Source organism: Taeniopygia guttata, chromosome Z (genome assembly GCF_048771995.1).
Source record: "Taeniopygia guttata chromosome Z, bTaeGut7.mat, whole genome shotgun sequence".
NCBI classification, from domain to species: Eukaryota; Metazoa; Chordata; class Aves; order Passeriformes; family Estrildidae; genus Taeniopygia; species Taeniopygia guttata.
This window is the reverse complement of record NC_133063.1, coordinates 56,804,687-56,822,067: the sequence shown is the minus strand read 5'-3', so window position 1 is coordinate 56,822,067 and position 17,381 is coordinate 56,804,687. Positions and strand designations below refer to the sequence as shown.

At 36.0% G+C, this 17,381-nt stretch overlaps 1 protein-coding gene and 1 long non-coding RNA gene across 6 annotated transcripts in view; one reads left to right on the top strand and one right to left on the bottom strand.

The window, feature by feature from the left end:
* PDE4D (phosphodiesterase 4D) overlaps window positions 1-17,381 on the top strand; it is a 527,299-nt gene that overhangs the window by 126,918 nt on the left and 383,000 nt on the right. The gene's annotated exons all lie outside the window — the stretch shown is intronic.
* Window positions 1-17,381, bottom strand: part of LOC121468141 (uncharacterized) — a 231,237-nt gene that overhangs the window by 181,019 nt on the left and 32,837 nt on the right. Inside the window, exon 3 of one of the 3 annotated variants that reach the window (XR_012053049.1) lies at window positions 10,209-10,490. The exons of the other annotated variants lie outside the window; for them this stretch is intronic. This is a non-coding gene — a long non-coding RNA (uncharacterized lncRNA). Of the gene's footprint in view, window positions 1-10,208; window positions 10,491-17,381 lie in introns of those variants that run through there. 3 annotated transcript variants of the gene reach the window in all.

The following is a 17,381-nucleotide window of genomic DNA, read 5'->3' as shown; positions in this document are numbered from 1 at the left end:
ACATTCAAGTAACATTATGCCCAGATACTAGCCCCACTAGAATTCTTGCATACCCACGTATATATATATATATATATACATATACACAAACACAACATAAACTTGATTGCATTACTTAGCATGGATGTTGCTAAAGAAAATTTGCTAGCTGTGATTCCAAGAGAATGCAATTCACAGCCTTAGGTTGAAGACAAGATATTATAACTGAAGATTTTCAGCAGGAGGAGTGGATGTAGGGGGAGGAGTGATAACTTTGGTTAGTTGCGTTTTTCCAGTTTGATAAAACTGGTGGTCCAATTTCCTCTCTGCATCCTAAGAAATATGAAGAGCGTCTTCTACAGCTTGTTACCCTAGCGTATGGTGTTGCATCAGTGCGTATTATTTAAGGGCCAGTGGTGAGCTCATACCACACTGTTTCATGGAGATATAAGACAGTAATTCTAAAACTCACATGAACAATATCCTCCCCAGCATCCCATTCCCCAACCACCACCCCCCCACACCTTTTTCTGTGTCATTTTTTTCAAATGACATTCTTTTGATAGCGATGAGAATGTGCAAAATATGTATTGTGGACGCTCCTGCCAGAACAGAGCATGTTCTCTGAAGAAGGAGAAGTTATGACTTTGGATGTATTTTCACAGGGGAAGGAATAAAAAAAAAAAAAAAAAGACTTCCCCTAGTATAAAGCATTGATATGGATATTAGGGAATGTGAAGTTTTTCTGCCTTTTCCATCAATTGGGAATTGGGAATGGGTGACCATTTTGAAGAGACTTCTTTCTACATGGATATGATTTGGAAAGAGAGCATTAGTTTATTGACTTTATAATGTGTGCTATGGAGTAGCATACAGGAGTTCCAGAATATTCTGAGTTCTGAGGGACCTACAAGGATCATGAATTCTGCTTTAAAGTAAATGGCCCACATGGGGAATAAAGACACAACCATGGCATGGTTGCCACCATTCTCTGACCAGCTGAGAGCTCTTGGGCTGCTTCAGCTGGTATCGATTCTCTTGGAAATAACAGAATAAACTAAGATTTTGCTTAGCTAATTTTACTTCAGGGGAATAATTCTAGAGGTTAATTTGTCCCTCTAACTTAATTACTTTAGCTTTCTATGGAATTTTTCTTCATCTGAATTAATAACTTACTTGGCCTAGCTAAAAGTTTACTGCTACCTTGGACATGATTTTATTTTTATCCATTAAAGTAATTTTGTTTCCACCTGATTCTGTTACACTGAAAGTCCAGCTATCTTGGACTGCTCTTAGTTCTTTCAGGATTTGATGCCATATAGTAGAACTCCACTTTTCAACTGCTCTGTACAACTTTCTTCATAGTGCTTTATTTAGTATTTTGGTCTGCCCTTGATTGTATGCACATTCCTACATATGCTGGTCTAAAAGCTAGTCTAGAACAAAGGATAAATTCTGTAAATATTGTTTTTGAAGTTTTTGAGTTGGATGAGTGTATTTTCTTCTGGTATAGCTATGCAGTTTACATACTGTAAAAGCATGGAGTTATTTTTTTTTAAATAAGTGTTGAGTTTTGTTGTTGCTATTTGATTTTTTTAAATGCCTAAGAATAGCTTAGAAAGTTATTGTCTTTCTAGCTTCTATAGTTGAAGAGAAGGAAATTTTGATGTTGTATCCTCTTAAATTCAGGAAGCATTGGAAAGTGAAGGGCAGTAAATACAGTTTCATAACATCAAGCCATAGTAAGAGGAGCAATTAAAATAAATCTTCAAACAAGTGTGAATTCAGCCTTATGTGTGCAGAAAGTAAATATGTATGCTCAGATGTGTTATTTTGTGGGAAGTACTATTTTTTGGGAGGGTAGAGTAAATGACCTTTGTATACAGAGTCTGAGGGCATCCTGATAAACATTACATTAACTTTGTTTTATCCCCCTCTGCTCTGGGTTGCCTGTATAAAGAACAATGGACTTTGCTTCAAGGATTTACCATGTATTATTAGTGTGTGCAGTTGAAAAGAAGCAAGGATCAGAAAAACATACTTAGAAAATGAACTGGCAGAAATGTCTCCTAACTTGGCAGAGCAGCCAAAAAAAGGGAGGCATTTATTGTGAAGAAACAAAACAGTTCTTTTCAGTTCATGCTGTATAGAAGCCAAGGACTTACACTTAGCATTATATTTTACTAGCGTTTGGCAAAGATAATCTGTACTCAGTGGAAATGAAAATATGTAATCTCTCTACCTTAGTCTTCAATCATTGCTTTGTTGCAACTGTCTGCTGTTTCTTTTTAATGTGTACAGAGCATGATAGAAATTTGAGAAGCAACTTGTCTTAAACTTGTGAGTGGGGGCATTGATGGCTGTCTTTAGAACTCATTTGCAGGTATTGAAGAGTGACTTCCCCTGGCTTTCAGACAGACCACCAGGCCTTCTGCTGTTGACCTGGAAGGTGAAGGTCCTGTTAGAATGAAAAATTCCGAACAATTCCTGACCAAAGCACTCCATTAATCCCTTATAAGCAAATTGCTGTCTGATAGGTTACTTGACACACTGGTTTAACAAGATTTATTTTTTGTGGAATAGATACTAAACACATACTTTGCTATTACTAGGTGGAAGTACTAAAAGCAGGTCTCTATTTTACCATATCATAAAACCAGTTTGGGGATTTTTTTAATTGCTGAACTTCGTATACTGTTAAATTTTTTAAACAGATACAAATCCTTCTGTGTGATATATTATTTTAATTGATGCCATTGCTTTTGTTAGAAAATAATCATGGCCTTTAACTCTAATTCTTCATCAAATGGCTACTTGCAATGTTTTAGTCATATTTTTTAGTCATATTTTTAATTGAAAACCTGATCACATTTTTAATTATTTAAGGAATGAATAAATTAATTAAAATTGTGAGTGTGGGGGGTTAATTTTGCTGTGTTTGACAGTAATTGTGGAGGATATTCTAAACAAAAATTGAATCAATCTGTCACTGCACCTGCTCAAACATTTTATTAAGAAGCTGAAGCTCAGTACCATTTTATGAATGACCTTGAAAATCGTATTTTGAAGAAACACATTATGAAAGCTGTGCCAAATATTCCACACTTGAGTTCTCTTTTCCCTTTTAATATTGCCTGTAAGAAAAAATGGAGCTTTGGGATAGGAAAATATGAATGTAAGGTTTAGTTTTTGCATCTAGCTTGCATGTACATACTTGCTGCTAATATTAACATATTTAAGATAAGAATCCAACATTATAGAAGTGATAATTAGTAAAAACTTAGGCAGGAAAAGGTAGATGAAAGACAGGAGGTTTTTAAAGATGCACAGAAATGCTGTAAAGATTGATTGACAAAAATTACCGAGTATCAGTGGTTAGTTAAGGTATTTTGATTGCTCCAGTCTTAAGACATGTATTACCTTTTTACTGGCATTCTGAAAAATTTTTACTACCATTCTGAAAAATTCTGAAATTCCAAGTTAGCCAGTAGAATCTATGTCTAGCCTAACTGAAATCTTGTTTCCAAGGTTTTTTCACACTCAGATCTTAGCAATACTAAAGCTGTACAAACTCTGGCTAATAGACTTAGCTACAGTGCCTATTTCTTTTTATAACTTGAGTAGTTAAGAAGTATAGAGGGAGAGGTTAAAATAGCCCAATGCTCAAATTTTAGATGGAGAAGTGAGCAGTTGCTTACCATGTCTGCAAGACTTAATTAGGATTGGGTGTGGATTGAAATGTTCCCTAAAGGAACATGAGGCCAGGTGGAGGACTGTGTTTTAAACAGCTACTAATGATTCATTTGTTTTTGCTAAATTATGTCATTACCCAGTAGGATGTATCATGCATTTCATAATCTTGTCACAACATTCAGTAGCAATGTGGTAGTACAGCAAAGTGAATTCATACAAGGTATAGCTCATATAAAGAAGAGGGCCCAAATCAGTCTTGCTTGTGTGAAGTTTAAGGGTAAATGCTGAGACATGCACCTTGTATAGGGAAACCATGGATGTACAAATTGGGCAATGAGAGGCTGGGCAGCAGTGCCATGGAAAGGGCCCTGGGGCTCTGGTCCATGGCAAGTTAAACATGAGCCAGCAGTGCCCTGGCAGCCGGGGGGGGGGGGGGGGGGGTGCAAGGCTGTCCTGGGGGCATCAGGGACAGCACTGACAGCTGGACAAGGGAGGGGATGATTGTCCTGCTCTGCTCTGCACTGGGGCAGCCTCACCTCGAGTGCTGGGGCACTTTCGGGTACCACAGTATAGGAAGGACATTAAATTGAAGCCTAGTCTCACCTGCAAACATATGCTTAAAATAAGTACTTTACTTGATGGTGACACAGTGTCCTCTAAAGTGATTCTATCTGTGAAGTAGTATGTAGATTATTTCTGATTTGTATATTATATCTGAGTACCAATATTTAGAAAACAAGGGTCTATTTTGCCAATACTGATAAAACAGCAGTAACTAAAAATTAGTATCTTTACTGCTGCTTATTTGTATAAACACACTTTTGTATTGCACAGAATTTAAGCATAACTCTTTCATACATTCATTATAAACTACTTGAGTTTTTTGCATCAACTTTATAATTACATCAATTTCTTTTCTGAACTTTTAGTATGTCCCAGACAGAGATAAAACCACTTTGTTTCATCAGTAGCTGCTTCATGTTTAACAGTCCTATTTGAGGAAATTAATGTAAAGAAAAGCTATGCCAGTAGAAATTAGTGGTTTCTTTTTTCCACAGTATTTTTGTTCATCTCAACACTTGTAAAAGTACTTGGCTTTATATCCAGACATTGCAGAACCCTACTCCCAGCTTTGGACTTTTGTCTCCTCATCCTTAGGCTTTTCATAAATTTTTTTTTTTCCAGAAGGTAATTAATCAAAAAACTGTATGTCCTGCTGATTAGTAAAAGGATTTATTCTTTCCCATTTCAAAGAAAACACCACTCACTCAATAAAAGTTTTTTTTTCTCTGGCAATATAAGCTTACCTTTGACACAAGTCCCTGTTGTACATGGATTTAAATAGCAAAGGCAGAACCTTAGGTCTGCTCCCTGAATTAGAATACAATAGAATAGGAATAGTTCAGTTGGAAGAGACCTACAATGATCATCCTGTCCACCTGCCTGACCACTTCAGGGCTGACCAAAAGCTATAGCATTTTGCTAAGAGCAGCATGCCCTTAGCATTTATTGTCCAAATGTCTCTTAAACACTGACAGACTTCTCTAGGAAGCCTGTTTCTGGGTTATTAAACCCTCTCAGTGAATAAATGCTTTCTAATGTCTGTGCTAAACCTCCCCTGCCTCAGCCTTGAACTATACCTACTGGATACCAGGGAAAGGAGATCAGCACCTCTCTCTCCATCTCTCCTCCTCAGGAAGCTGCAGAAAGCCATGAGGTCAAACAGACAAACTCCAAATCCTGAACTGTTCCTCATGGGACATACCTTCTAGCCCTTTCACCAGCTTCAGTTCACAAGAGTTGAAGAGGTGCTTTCAGGACCAATTTTTGTTTAAGAGTACAAATAGTGATATACTACCTTAGTTGTTTTATCTGGATCTAAGACATTTTTAACAATTCCTTTTTTGTTGTATTGCAGTATTTGGATAGCATCATATGACTACAAGATGATACAGTACACTTTGAGGTAGCCCAGTGCTGCTTTGAGCAGCTTGATGGGTAATTGGGTGATTGAGAGCATATGAGAACCTTATTATCCCATGCAGAAATGGAGGAAAAATAAATTACTGTGTAAAATGTATCTGTGTATTGTGATCTACCCTGCAGCACCAATCCAATTCATCTCATGATATGTAGAAAGTGTTAAAGATACTATGTATGTAAAACTGGGGTGAATTCTGATTCCTTCTTGATGCCATAAAGTTCTTTACCTGAGGGAACATTAAGGGAAAATATGCACAAGGCAGAAATTAGGCTCTGTAGTTTATTTGTATGCACCCATTATTTTGACCAAAATGGTATGTTTTCTGTAACGAAGACATTGCTTTCTTATAAGCATATGTTTATAAGCATATGTAAGGTATATGTTTTCTATCATAATGTTTTTTCACCCAAAAGCCTTTTTATTTGTAGAGGTTAGCTTCTGTGAATTGTAAATTATACATTTTCACTGAAAATCTTATACTTTTTGTCATAAAAGTAGCAAGTAATAAAATTTCTGATCATTCATTTAGAAATAGTTTAACGTTGAGAATGTACAGGAAACTAACTATCCCATACATGAGGAAAAATGGACTACATAGAGCCAAATATTTTCAGTCTCACATAGTATACCTATCCCAAGCCTCAAACTTCAAGATCTTGAGACTGAAAATGAAAACAGAGATGTTAACTTCTTGCAGTGTTAGTTTTCCTAATGATACAGTTCTTTATTGGGGGCCTCACAGCAGAGAATGCTTTGATGTGCCAAATAAATTTTAATGCTCTGATACAAAGTAAATGTTCAGCACCTGAGGAGTCTTTCATTATTTTATAATGGTTATCATTTTCTGTGTGAATTTCTATTATTTCTTCTTGAACTTCATGGGAATTTGTAGGAAACCTGTGATGTATCAGTAGACTGTCACAATTATTCAGTAAAAAGACATTTTTTTCCAGTTCATTAATGTTAGAATACATACTAAATTATGTAGTTACCATTATGGGATTTTATACAGAGTTATTAACTCCTGTGGTCCTATCTTCACAATAGGAGACTCCTTAGGTGAAAGTATCTGATTTTTTCCTAAGCCATTTTACTTCCTCTGAAGTGATGCTTTAATATTAAGATCTATTTTCCTCCAATATTTCATTATCCTAAGTTTACTGAAGTACTTAGAGAGCTTAGAGGGCTCATATAATTACATGAACATCTAGGAAAAGCAATTGGGACATTACTGATTAACATTTCTCTCTCTTAAAGTGGATGTTGCCAGGAATTGAGTGCTAATTCATGAATGAGCTTTCCCAAAAATACTACATGGTGGGTTACACTCCGAGTGCAACGAGGGAATTTTTTCTAGTTAAATAGAATCACAGAATAATTAAAATTATGCACTACATCGACATGTTTTTAGAAGGCTTCCAGGGACATTGATTCCCCTATTTGCCTACTCAGCTTGTTCCACCACCCCAATGCAGAAATTTTTTCTAATATCCAATCTAAACTTCCCTAGGTGCGACTTCAGGCCATTTACTCTTGTCCTGTCACTTGTTACTGAGGATAAAATACAGACTAACACATCATTAAGCTCTTCTCCCTTCAGGTAGTTGTAGAGAGCAATTAGATCTCCTCTGAGCTTTCTTTCCTCCAGGCTAAACAACCACATCTTCCTCAGACACTCCTCATAGAACTTGTTCTCCAAATCATTTGGCAAAGTGTCAAGAGTACAGAAAAAACAGGTAAAGGGCATGGTAACTGTCAAAACTACTCCTGGAAATTTGGCAGGCCAGCAGACTCTTCAGTGGTGTTTCTAGCTTGGGTTCTGTGGCAGGGCAACCCAGTTAGTCAGTCTACAACTTTAACATTGCTTATGATTCCTGTAAAAATAAAATACTTTAAAAATTAATTTGCAGCTTTTAAAAATCAGTCTAAATTAAAAAGTACTTAGAAACACAGAATTTATCTTGGGTTAGTAATTCTTGTCACTATACTGACCTGTTTAAAAATGTGAATCAGTGATGCAAATTGGTGAGATTGCTGAGATCTTACCAGGACCTATCATTTGAACTGCTGGTCACTTCATGTCCTAAAAGATATTGGAGAATTCATACTTGCATTACAAAAGGAAAATGAGCGCAGCCTGGATCAAAAAAACTGAAAAACCAACCAAACTACAAGAATTTTGTATTAAATACCTTAAAATAATCCATAATTCATTGTTACAATATGCTGTTTTAACCCCAAATTTTGCATACTTGGATTATAAATAGATTATTTTTATATAGATCTGGAATAATATTGGAAATTGTGAAAATTAATGCTGAAGAAAACTTGAGAACGATAAAAATTTCATGTTTCTGTGTTTAAGAACTTTTATTTTTCTGTTTTGGTTTTTTTTTGCTGACCACGAACCAAGTTTGAAATAGTTTGTTATAAGTCTGGTCCAATGTGGAAATTAAAATAATTCATTTATTTGATAAATATGGTATAGATTTTTCTTTAAATATATGACATTTGCAGCATTTTTTTTGTTTGAATCTCTGTGTGTGTATGTGGACTTATCAATTATATAAAACTGATAATCACCAGGGAGGGAGAACTGAAAAATAAATGAGCAGTTACAGCTGAACTCTTAGGTTATGCAATAGGAAAATTATATTTTTATGTCCCAGTGTTTTTCAATTAATCTTTAAATTTAAATAACTCCCCTCACCAATTCTCACATTAAGCTAGAAAAAATACCTTGCTATTATTTGAACATAAACCTCCTCTTGGTTTATTTCTGTTCTAACTGAACTTAATGTACTGCTGTTATTGTGAGGAACAAAACTTGATGGAGATGCTGGAGTTAAGCTTTAAAATATGATTAAAGGAGAGAGAAACGTTAAATCATTGTGGTTACAAAAGCCCTTTAAGATCATTAAGTCAAACTGTAAACACTTAACACTACCAAGTGCCACATTTTTATATGTCTTTTAAATACCTCTGTTGTGACTCTACTACCACCCTGAGCAGCTGGATCCAATGCTTGACAACCCTTTTAATGAAGAATGTTTTTCTAATATTCAATCTAGAACTCCTCTGGCACAGCTTGAGGCCATTTCCTCTTGTCCTATTGCTTATTACTTGAGAGAAAAGATTGACCTGGCCACAACTTCCTTCCAGGGAGTTGTAGAGAGTGATAGGTCTCCCCTGAGCCTCCTTTTCTCCAGGATTAACACCCCCAGCTCCCTCAGCTGCTCCTCACAGGACTTGTGCTCCTTCCCCACCTCCATTGTTCTTTTCTGGACTCACTCCAGCTCCTCAGTGTCTTTCCTGCAGTGAGGGCCCAGAGTTGGACACAGCACTCGAGGTGTGGCCTCACCAGTGCCCAGCACAGGGGGACAATCCCTGCCCTGGTCCTGCTGGCCACACCATTGCTGATCCAGGCCAGGATGCCATTGGCCTTCTTGGCCACCTGGGCTCATACTCAACTGCTGTCACCAGCACCCCCAGGTCCTTTTCCTCTAGGCAGGTTTCCAGCTATGCTGCTCCAAACCTATTGTGCTATATATGGTATTTTTGTGATTCAAGAGGTCACAAAAATACTGTATACATACCTCTTTGTGACCCAAGAGGTCCAGTATTTTGTCTTGTTATAGGTAAATGATCTTTTGCTAGTACATTTAAAACTGAAATTTTTTCTTCTCTCAGTTACAGGTCTTATAATAAAGTTAGTAACAGCAGTGTCAGGAATAAATTATTTAGTTTTAAAGATTTTTCTATTGTAAGTTATTACTGCTAGGGTTTTAAAGTACATCAAAAGTGATGCAAGCACAGTTAGACTAATGACAAGAACTGGAAGAGTTTGGAACAGATTTAAGGGATAAATGTTTTAAATTGAAAATCGGTAACCCTTCCTGTATCTTCTTCTCAAGAAAGACTTAAAATAAAAATTCACCAGGTTTCAACCTCTTCTTCATGAAAATATCCACAGTAACACAAAAATGCTGTTGAATCTAGTACAAGGAATTCCTATTGTAATGTGAAATTATCAATTCAGCATTTGGAGATGCTTTTGGAAGTCCCATAGTGTCATCATTTGTATGGAACAGTCCAATGAGAAGAGGTTGCAGAACAAGTGAAGACCTAAAGGTACATTGAAATAGTTAAACAAAATTAATTTGCCAACTTTAAACAAATCAAATAATTATTAAAAGTATTTTAGAAAAGATTGAGTCTATAATGAGTTAACATTATTGCACAGAAAGAAAGGAAAGATTATGACATTTAGTTCTCTTACTAGAAACCATGTTGCAGTAATCCATTTGAAACCAAGCAAAGAGCAAGCATAAAAATTCATAAATCATGAATTGCATAACCTTGAGGGAGGGGAATGGTGAAGAGAGAAACTTTTCACAAAAAGGTAATAGTGGAAAGAAATTATTTTATGGAATGTCAGAAATTTCAAACACTATCAATAAGCTGTAATTTTAATAATTTTAGGGATGCACGATATGTGACTAAATAATTTTGGGTGTATAAGACTTACTCCCACAAGAATATTTACTATGGGAACTGGGAAGAAAAATCTAGCATGTCTCTAGGCTGTGCAGGTGGAGAAGGAATGTCATTGATTTTTACACAAGACAAGGGACAGAGGGACAAGGGCCTGAAAATTTATGTGTATTCTTGTATATACTGTTAAATCAAGATTGGGAAATTCAAGTTTATGGGGATTTTATTTGCATGTAAAGAGCAAATATTCAGTGAATTGACAAAAAGATACGTACTTGTACAGTGCAAATGTTTTAGAAGAAAACAGACAGTTATCCATAAGAAAAGCCAACAGATGAACCTGAATAGAGAAGAAACAGCACGATCACCTAGGGGTATGGGTAATTTTTTAGTACTGAGTTCTGAATGCATTCAAAATATGAATACAGGTGAATAATTTGGCTTTTGTACATAAACAGTAATAACTTTCAACATCAGTGTTTTTATGTGTTGCTTAACTATTGCAGTTTAATAATGAAAACAGAAAAAAATCAATTAGAAATAGTTCAAAACATGAATTAAGATTAAATGGGAGATAAAGTGTGAACTTCTAATAAAGAACCTCAAAATTCAATAAGTGAATAGATGACAATGACTGATAGGTGATGGTGAGTCATCTGTTACATTGCTTTCAGAATTCAGAGCACCAGAACAAGAAATAATGTGATGAAAGAGCTTTGTAGTAGAGAAAAATTGTACACATTTTCAGCAGGGGCAGGTTGATTCATTTTTGTTTTAAGGGTTCTCAGAAGAAAATATGAAGTTGAAACAAAAAGAAGCATGACATATGCATGGGTGCCTAAGGAGATGAGCCAGTAGAATTTTTATGCAATCCCAAAAAAATGAATGAGATTACTCAGAAAATAACTATAAATGATCTTTAAAAAGTGTAGTACTTTTGCCAGTGGATACTAAGGGATAGAAAAGCATTTTTGTAGTTCTAATATGAAATATTAAAGTATTATAAGCTAGAATAGTGATAAATTTTAGTACTTTGATATGACAGAGCAGAAGTATTACTTGGAGTTATATTGAACTGAATCACTCAGTCTAATTAATATGTAAAAGCTGAACCTTTTTTTTCTCTTGAGGATTCCGGAAGTTCTGCTCTGATACATGATTACCTATCACACTGAGAAATTCCGTTTCTTCTCTTCTACCCCATACGTTGAACAGCTAGGCAAGGTTTGAAGGCAGTGAAGAGGTGCTGGAAATGAAGGATTCCCCACTGGGAGTCAGACAGCTTTCATAAAATATTACCATCCCCAAACTGCACAAAACTCAAGCAATTATATATCATACTTGCTACTGCTTCTTTATTTTTGTTCCCTGTTTTGGCCTCTAAAAACTGCATTTGTCAAGACAGGGACAGGGCTTGTTGGTGCCTGCAAATGGGTATTCTGGTTCAATTAATTCCATCTAGTCTTGTCTAGATTGTAACGAAAGTTGAGTTTTGTGACCATGCTATGTATTTTCTGCTGCCATGGCAGAAGGAACTGACTGGATTTGCCCACCATAATAATACACAGTGAAGCATTTCCTTTATCAGTGTGTTCCTCTACCACACCTACTGCTTAACAAAAATTTTTTTGATGATCAGCTCCTACAGTACATTCCAATATGAACCAAATTTTGTGGGTTTTTCAACACTGAAACTCAGTATGTCAGAACTTCAAAGCATTTTACATCAGTTTAAGACAAATTAAGCAGGTTATCTGAGTTGCTTTTTTCTCTTAGAAAATTAATTCTTTAGAACAGGGTACCTTTCTTCATCATGGAATTCTATGAAAAAAAAGAAGTAATTTTTTTCTTTATAGAAATTACTGCTTCATGGAGCAGCTGCAGAAACATCACCTCTAGTCTGGCTGTAGTTGCTGTTGCTCTATACAGCTTTGAGAGACGACTCCTCTCTTTCTGAGTCATTGCAGGCTAGTTCAAAACTGGTTAACTCACTCTGCATCAGAGCATGTCCTGCATTATGACACCCTGTTCCATTATTGTAGACACTGACAGTATCAGCTTGCATTTTCAACATCCCATAATAAGTGTGTGCTGAGATTTTAAATTTACTTTTATCATTAGAAAATAAAACAATTTGTGGAGACTGAAATTTCCCATACAAATGTAGATGAGACCTGATGAGTCATTCACTGAAGATTACCCTGGATACAAAACTGGATTTCTCATTAGAATAATTCAATTCCTTGCTTTTCTCTCCGCATGCATTGTGCTATTCTGGTTTATATTTAATTTGGACAAGAACTAGTCTGTAACTTATCTATGTAGATGAAGTGTAAGTCTCTTCCTACCCACCTCAGAAGTAATTAGTTATAGGTAATGATCTGTTTCAACAGGAGAAATTGAGAAAGGCCTATCCCAGTACAGCCAATACTTTAGTGAAATCCTTCTGAGAGGACAGCAGGGGAGTGAAGTCCTTGTGTTTTATGACTGGAATGCTGTGATGGATCGATAATGGTTCTTTAAGAAGGAAAATGAGGAGGAAAGCTGCCTTTTATTTAGGAGAGCAGCAGAAATAAAGGAAAGGAGCTCTGCATATTGTGAGGTGATGAGCCAGCTGAAAACTTATTTATTTGGGTTAGTGGTCAGACTAACATCAATGGTGTTGTGGTAGGGGTCTTCTTCATATGCCCTCGTCAAGAAGGGGTTGTAGATCAAAAATGAGCAACAGGAAGCCTCACATTTACTGGTCTTAGTCTTATAATAAGGCACATGCAACCTAGGAGACTCCTGAAGTGCTTTGATGACAACTTCTCCTGCAGGTAATCAAGACACCAACAAAGAGGAGCTATCAAATGGACCTGATACTTAAACAAGGAGACCTGAAGAGGAGTTGAATGTGGGCAACAGTCTCAGCTGCGAAGGCGTTGGGATGTGTGCAGTTCAGGATCACGAGAGGAGGGAAAAGAGAAATAACAAGACCACTGCTCCTATAGAGTAGGCTTTGGCCTGTTAAGGGGTTTTCTAGAAATGGGATACATCCCTGGTGAGAGGAGTGGACTAAGAGACCTGGTAGATTTTTATGGATCACCTTCTCTAAGCTCAAGAACTGAACATGCCAACAAAGGGAAAGTCAAGTAGCTGTTGGAGGAGGCCTGCACGTAATAAAGAACTCCTGAATTCCTGATAAACTTCAAACATTAAAAGGAAGCATACAAGAAGGGAAGACAGGAGCATGTGACTCAGGTAAAATATAGAAATAGTGTTTGAGCATACAAAGATTGGTTGCAAAAGCCAAATTCATGTTCAGTTGAATCTGGAGAAAGATATAACAAAGCAAGAGGAAAGGTTTCTGCGGGTACATCAGCAGTGAGAGGAAGACTAGGAAAAATGTGGATCTGCTGATAAATGGTCTTGGGACCTGATAACAAGAGGGAAAACACCAAACTACTCAAAGTACACACTGGAGATTGCCATCTGGAAAGAAATGGGCAGAAAAGTACCTGGGCACCCCAGTGAACAAGCTCAGCACGAGGCAGCAGTATGTCTTTGTAGCAAAAAAGCCTAAGAGGATGCTGGACAGCATTAGTGAAAGCACTCCCAATTTGTCAAGCAGAGCTATTCTTTCCCTCTACTCAGCCCTATTGGAAGCATTTCTGAAGTGCTGTGTTATGTTCTGGGTGCCCCACTACAAGAAAATCATGAATCATTAAATGAGTACAGCAAAGAATGAAGATGATTAAGGAAACTGAGTGTGTGACATACAGGAGAAGGTTGAGGGCTGGAACTGTTTAGTCTGGAGAAGAGAAGGCTCTGGGGTGAGGTATCAATATGTATAAATGCCTCTTGTGGGAGTATTCATAATGGAACCAGTTTCTGCTTCGGAGTGCTTAGTGACAAGGCAAAAAGCAATGGGCATACATTAACTATTGAAACACATGACATTGCATCTGAACACAAGAAAACACCTTTTTAATGTTTTAAATTTTGTTTATGATTATGATTATGATTATGATTATGATTATGATTATGATTATGATTGTGATTGTGATTGTGATTATGATTATTATTTTCTGTTTGAGAGATGGTCAAACACTCTTTGAAGTGTTTGAAGGCCAAGTTGTCCAGAGAGACTGAGGAGTAGCCTATTGATAAGTCCAGAACATGCCTTGACACTGTCTTGACAAACTACTCTCTGAGCTTGCTTGAACAGAGCTTGAACTAGACAAACTCCACAGAATTCTTCCAAACTCTGTGATTAAGTAATTCACTCTTGATTGATTTGTTTCCAGGACATTGTGGTGTCCTGGACTATTTGACTCTGAGGAGAAAGGTTGAAGAACACAAATATTTTGAACATTGCTTTTTATGAAATTTTGAAAGAACTTTTCATTTGTCACAGAATATGAAGATTTCTGACATGGAAGAGTGAGGTGGTATACAAAACCAATTTCCTATTCAACTCCTTTGGCATAAGTGTTCTTGGAAAAGAGTGTACTTGTGCAACATTATATAAAATGTCAGCGTGATGTCCTTGTTATGGAACTGGTTTATATCAAGTTTTTACCTTGAGCTATGATTGAATTAACTCAAGCAATAGTAGTGACCTGGTGAAGCATGAACACAGAGAGGTAGTAGCCCTATCTGACCCCTCTATAAGATTACAATCTTGAATGCCATTATCATTTAAATTTCTACCCCTACCTTGGCAGTTCAAGAGATCTGAGTTCAAATAATTCTTCTGAGGTTTTTATGTGTAGATGGAAGTAACAGAATTTAACTGTATTTAAATTGTACTTTGATTTTCAAAAAGATAAGTCTTGTGGAGAGAACATGGTTATAGTAATAAATTAATCTGTGGAGTTTATTAATAAAAGAATATATTTGGGTGGTTGTTTGGCTTTCTGTTTCTCAGTGTGATTTTCTTTAAGACTTTTATTCATTTTCCTTCTTTCCTTTTTAATTTTCCTGTCTTCTTTGAGTATTTAGATATTAATGCAGTGCCTTGTTAACTATCAAATATGTCTTTAGCAGAACTTTCCATATATTTTTGTTGACACAGTAGTTTGTGTAGGCCTTTTTTTAATGAAATAGTGATGTACAAACACAGGAGGACCATCCTGAAATTATGGCTTTTGCTGCATGCCCTTTGTTTTACTTGCATTTCTCGTTATATTTTTACAATTATATGCAATAAGTTTTTGATTATTATTGCTTAATAGAATATGAACATCTAACTTGAGCAGGTTGGTCTTACTAGTTCATGTTTCAAAAAATCGACAGCTAATGATGGCAAGAAATTGCAATATTTTTACTAAATCACTATATATAGCAATTTATTTCCCTGTCTTCCTGCAACAACATTATTCAAAGTATTCCCTATATAAAATGATAGGAATTCTATTTCCTGTTTGACCTGAGGGACCTAAGGATATAAAACAGAATTTCTTCCTCCCTTGTAGTTTTCTACCTTTTAAAAATTAGTCTGAACTAAGGCACAAATAGAGATTGTCAGGGACTGTTCTCAATTACCTTTACTTGGGCACTTTATAGATACCTGTTCACAAGGTAATGCATTGACAAATCAAGCCCAGTTTCTGAAAAAAAGAAAATTAAATTCCTAAAGTTAATCATTCCACTGATTTTAAATCTTAACATCAGCCTGGATGGGGCTCTGAGTAACCTGGACTAGTGGTGGTTTCCCTGCCCATGGCAGGGGGATTGAAATGAGATGGTCTTTAAGTTTCCTTCTAACCCAAATTATCTGTAGTTCTATGATTCTAAGATGCTTCAAAAGATTCTATACTTGACTTACTTTGTTGACAAGTAACAAAACATGTACATGTGAGTTAAAAAATTTCTATAAGTATGCGGTAAAGGTTTTTTAAAAAATTTCAGCTCAGAATGGAGCTGGACATTGTGAATGTTCATCTGCAAAAATCACCTCAACAGCCAGCAGTGAAAGGTCAAATAGAATATTAGGTATTATCCAGAAAGACATAGAGAAAAAAATAATAACTGGCATGCATTCAAAAGCCAAGAAGAGTATTTTTTTTCAGAAAATGTAGAAATAAAAAATGCAAAGCAGAAGAAGTTGTTGTATAAATACTTTGAAAGAAACCACAAAAATTAATAAAATTAACTATGAGTGTTTCTAATCCTAAATGTAACAACCCAAATTAAACCTTTCTGTTAGAATATCTTAAACTTGATTTTAATGAAGGAGTATTAGCGAAGTGGAGGTGGATCACTTTTAGGCTTGGTCTTTTTCTAACACAGTTTCCCTAACCATTCTCTTTCAAAAAGACATCAGATAGGATACTGGGGTAGGTGTAGAACTAATATGGAATGTAAGGCCAAACAATGTATGTCAAACAAGGTAAGAAACTGTGGTGCATACCTTTTTTTTATTATTATTAAAGAATTAAAACTGGATATATTTATTTATTCTGAATAGAGAGTCAAATATTTATTTGCGCTGAATAAAATTTTCTGGTGTGGACTGTTTACTATTTGGCAAACAGAACACACTAGTAAAATCTAAGCTAACAACAGTAAACTAATGATAACTAAAAGCCTTGTTCAAGCAGTAGTTTAATCTTGGTGAACTAAAACGATATGAGCTCTGTACCTTGGGTTGCAATTTCAAAGTGCATTATGAAAATTTCAGAAGCTTCTATGATGTATTTCTTGTTAGTGTAAAATACAAGCATATTTATCTTGTACTGTTTCTTGGTAAAGTGAACTCCATATTAACATTCTCTTAAAGGAACAGTCATGACTCCAAATCTGTATATACTCAAGTTCAGTATTGCCCTGCTTATGAAGTTGCTTAGAAACAGCTTGAAATGCAAGAAGTACTCTTCAACAAGAAGGATGGAATTGTTTTCCCATTTAAACCATATCTGGACTGCTTTAAGACAGGTCTGATCCTTGACTATAAAAAGATCATATTAAAATAATACCTTGGAAAACCTGAAAAATTAAATTTTGATATATAGAAGCTTTTGGTTCCAATTTCTCTGCCAGTACTTTAGTGTTTGTCATGGTGTAACCTTAGCCAGCAAACAAGTACAATGCAGCTGCTTACTCACTCCCTCACCAACAGGATGGAAAAAGGGAATTGGAAGGGTAAAAGCTGGAAAACTCATGGGTTGAAATAAAAGACAGCTTAATAGGTAACAACAAAGCCTCACACACAAGCAAAGAAAAGCAAGGAATTCAATGCTTCCTG